Here is a 5,168-nt window from a genome sequence, read left to right as displayed (position 1 = left end):
GTTTCGGACCAACCAATTCGACTTGCCTTCATCTCTTGTTAGGTTTATAATATCAATACTCGAACTTATATGCATGTTCAGGGACATCATTTTAACTTTCGGTTTGTACCCAAGTCCCGAACTTAGAGATATTTTTGGTTTTGGACCAACCAATTCGACTTGCCTTCATCTCTTGTTAGGTTTATAATATCAATACTCGAACTTATATGCATGTTCAGGGACATCATTTTAACTTTCGGTTTGTACCCAAGTCCCGAACTTAGAGATATTTTTGGTTTTGGACCAACCAATTCGACTTGCCTTCATCTCTTGTTAGGTTTATAATATCAATACTCGAACTTATATGCATGTTCAGGGACATCATATTAACTTTTGGTTTGTACCCAAGTCCCGAACTTAGTGATATTTTTGGTTTCTCACCAACCAAATCGACTTGCCTTCATCTCTTGTTAGGTTTATAATATCAATGCTCGAACTTATATGCATGTTCAGGGACATCATTTTAACTTTCGGTTTGCACCCAAGTCCCGAACTTAGAGATATTTTTGGTTTCTTATCAACCAATTCGACTTGCCTTCATCTCTTGTTAGGTTTATAATATCAATACTCGAACTTATATGCATGTTCAGGGACATCATTTTAACTTTCGGTTTGCACCCAAGTCCCGAACTTAGAGATATTTTTGGTTTCTCACCAACCAATTCGACTTGCCTTCATCTCTTGTTAGGTTTATCATATCAATACTCGAACTTATATGCATGTTCAGGGACATCATTTTAACTTTTGGTTTGCGCACAAGTCCCGAACTTAGTGATATTTTTGGTTTTGGACCAACCAATTCGACTTGCCTTCATCTCTTGTTAGGTTTATAATATCAATACTCGAACTTATATGCATGTTCAGGGACATCATTTTAACTTTTGGTTTGCGCACAAGTCCCGAACTTAGTGATATTTTTGGTTTCCGACCAACCAATTCGACTTGCCTTCATCTCTTGTTAGGTTTATAATATCAATACTCGAACTTATGTGCATGTTCAGGGACATCATTTTAACTTTCGGTTTGTACCCAAGTCCCGAACTTAGTGATATTTTTGGTTTCTCACCAACCAAATCGACTTGCCTTCATCTCTTGTTAGGTTTATAATATCAATGCTCGAACTTATATGCATGTTCAGGGACATCATTTTAACTTTCGGTTTGCACCCAAGTCCCGAACTTAGAGATATTTTTGGTTTCTTATCAACCAATTCGACTTGCCTTCATCTCTTGTTAGGTTTATAATATCAATACTCGAACTTATATGCATGTTCAGGGACATCATTTTAACTTTCGGTTTGCACCCAAGTCCCGAACTTAGAGATATTTTTGGTTTCTCACCAACCAATTCGACTTGCCTTCATCTCTTGTTAGGTTTATAATATCAATACTCGAACTTATATGCATGTTCAGGGACATCATTTTAACTTTTGGTTTGCGCACAAGTCCCGAACTTAGTGATATTTTTGGTTTCCGACCAACCAATTCGACTTGCCTTCATCTCTTGTTAGGTTTATAATATCAATACTCGAACTTATATGCATGTTCAGGGACATCATTTTAACTTTCGGTTTGCACCCAAGTCCCGAACTTAGAGATATTTTTGGTTTCGGACCAACCAATTCGACTTGCCTTCATCTCTTGTTAGGTTTATAATATCAATACTCGAACTTATATGCATGTTCAGGGACATCATATTAACTTTCGGTTTGTACCCAAGTCCCGAACTTAGAGATATTTTTGGTTTCTCACCAACCAATTCGACTTGCCTTCATCTCTTGTTAGGTTTATAATATCAATACTCGAACTTATATGCATGTTCAGGGACATCATTTTAACTTTCGGTTTGTACCCAAGTCCCGAACTTAGTGATATTTTTGGTTTTGGACCAACCAATTCGACTTGCCTTCATCTCTTGTTAGGTTTATAATATCAATACTCGAACTTATATGCATGTTCAGGGACATCATATTAACTTTTGGTTTGCGCACAAGTCCCGAACTTAGAGATATTTTTGGTTTCTTACTTACCAATTCGACTTGCCTTCATCTCTTGTTAGGTTTATAATATCAATACTCGAACTTATGTGCATGTTCAGGGACATCATTTTAACTTTCGGTTTGTACCCAAGTCCCGAACTTAGTGATATTTTTGGTTTCTCACCAACCAATTCGACTTGCCTTCATCTCTTGTTAGGTTTATAATATCAATACTCGAACTTATATGCATGTTCAGGGACATCATATTAACTTTTGGTTTGCGCACAAGTCCCGAACTTAGAGATATTTTTGGTTTTGGACCAACCAATTCGACTTGCCTTCATCTCTTGTTAGGTTTATAATATCAATACTCGAACTTATATGCATGTTCAGGGACATCATTTTAACTTTCGGTTTGCACCCAAGTCCCGAACTTAGAGATATTTTTGGTTTCGGACCAACCAATTCGACTTGCCTTCATCTCTTGTTAGGTTTATAATATCAATACTCGAACTTATGTGCATGTTCAGGGACATCATTTTAACTTTCGGTTTGTACCCAAGTCCCGAACTTAGTGATATTTTTGGTTTCTCACCAACCAATTCGACTTGCCTTCATCTCTTGTTAGGTTTATAATATCAATACTCGAACTTATATGCATGTTCAGGGACATCATATTAACTTTCGGTTTGTACCCAAGTCCCGAACTTAGTGATATTTTTGGTTTCTTACCAACCAATTCGACTTGCCTTCATCTCTTGTTAGGTTTATAATATCAATACTCGAACTTATGTGCATGTTCAGGGACATCATTTTAACTTTCGGTTTGTACCCAAGTCCCGAACTTAGTGATATTTTTGGTTTCTCACCAACCAAATCGACTTGCCTTCATCTCTTGTTAGGTTTATAATATCAATGCTCGAACTTATATGCATGTTCAGGGACATCATATTAACTTTTGGTTTGCGCACAAGTCCCGAACTCAGTGATATTTTTGGTTTCTTACCAACCAATTCGACTTGCCTTCATCTCTTGTTAGGTTTATAATATCAATACTCGAACTTATATGCATGTTCAGGGACATCATTTTAACTTTCGGTTTGCACCCAAGTCCCGAACTTAGTGATATTTTTGGTTTCGGACCAACCAATTCGACTTGCCTTCATCTCTTGTTAGGTTTATAATATCAATACTCGAACTTATATGCATGTTCAGGGACATCATTTTAACTTTCGGTTTGTACCCAAGTCCCGAACTTAGAGATATTTTTGGTTTTGGACCAACCAATTCGACTTGCCTTCATCTCTTGTTAGGTTTATAATATCAATACTCGAACTTATATGCATGTTCAGGGACATCATATTAACTTTTGGTTTGCGCACAAGTCCCGAACTTAGAGATATTTTTGGTTTCTTACTTACCAATTCGACTTGCCTTCATCTCTTGTTAGGTTTATAATATCAATACTCGAACTTATGTGCATGTTCAGGGACATCATTTTAACTTTCGGTTTGTACCCAAGTCCCGAACTTAGTGATATTTTTGGTTTCTCACCAACCAATTCGACTTGCCTTCATCTCTTGTTAGGTTTATAATATCAATACTCGAACTTATATGCATGTTCAGGGACATCATTTTAACTTTCGGTTTGTACCCAAGTCCCGAACTTAGAGATATTTTTGGTTTCTTATCAACCAATTCGACTTGCCTTCATCTCTTGTTAGGTTTATAATATCAATACTCGAACTTATATGCATGTTCAGGGACATCATTTTAACTTTCGGTTTGCACCCAAGTCCCGAACTCAGTGATATTTTTGGTTTCTTACCAACCAATTCGACTTGCCTTCATCTCTTGTTAGGTTTATAATATCAATACTCGAACTTATATGCATGTTCAGGGACATCATTTTAACTTTCGGTTTGCACCCAAGTCCCGAACTTAGTGATATTTTTGGTTTCTTATCAACCAATTCGACTGCCTTCATCTCTTGTTAGGTTTATAATATCAATACTCGAACTTATATGCATGTTCAGGGACATCATTTTAACTTTCGGTTTGCACCCAAGTCCCGAACTTAGAGATATTTTTGGTTTCGGACCAACCAATTCGACTTGCCTTCATCTCTTGTTAGGTTTATAATATCAATACTCGAACTTATATGCATGTTCAGGGACATCATTTTAACTTTCGGTTTGCACCCAAGTCCCGAACTTAGAGATATTTTTGGTTTCGGACCAACCAATTCGACTTGCCTTCATCTCTTGTTAGGTTTATAATATCAATACTCGAACTTATATGCATGTTCAGGGACATCATTTTAACTTTCGGTTTGCACCCAAGTCCCGAACTTAAAGATATTTTTGGTTTCTTATCAACCAATTCGACTTGCCTTCATCTCTTGTTAGGTTTATAATATCAATACTCGAACTTATATGCATGTTCAGGGACATCATTTTAACTTTTGGTTTGCGCACAAGTCCCGAACTTAGTGATATTTTTGGTTTTGGACCAACCAATTCGACTTGCCTTCATCTCTTGTTAGGTTTATAATATCAATACTCGAACTTATATGCATGTTCAGGGACATCATTTTAACTTTTGGTTTGCGCACAAGTCCCGAACTTAGTGATATTTTTGGTTTCCGACCAACCAATTCGACTTGCCTTCATCTCTTGTTAGGTTTATAATATCAATACTCGAACTTATATGCATGTTCAGGGACATCATTTTAACTTTCGGTTTGCACCCAAGTCCCGAACTTAGTGATATTTTTGGTTTCGGACCAACCAATTCGACTTGCCTTCATCTCTTGTTAGGTTTATAATATCAATACTCGAACTTATATGCATGTTCAGGGACATCATTTTAACTTTCGGTTTGTACCCAAGTCCCGAACTTAGAGATATTTTTGGTTTTGGACCAACCAATTCGACTTGCCTTCATCTCTTGTTAGGTTTATAATATCAATACTCGAACTTATATGCATGTTCAGGGACATCATATTAACTTTTGGTTTGCGCACAAGTCCCGAACTTAGAGATATTTTTGGTTTCTTACTTACCAATTCGACTTGCCTTCATCTCTTGTTAGGTTTATAATATCAATACTCGAACTTATGTGCATGTTCAGGGACATCATTTTAACTTTC

Source organism: Anopheles maculipalpis (assembly GCF_943734695.1).
Source record: "Anopheles maculipalpis chromosome X unlocalized genomic scaffold, idAnoMacuDA_375_x X_unloc_48, whole genome shotgun sequence".
Taxonomy (NCBI): Eukaryota; Metazoa; Arthropoda; class Insecta; order Diptera; family Culicidae; genus Anopheles; species Anopheles maculipalpis.
The sequence above is the reverse complement of the archived record's forward strand: the minus strand, read 5'-3'. Positions refer to the sequence as shown.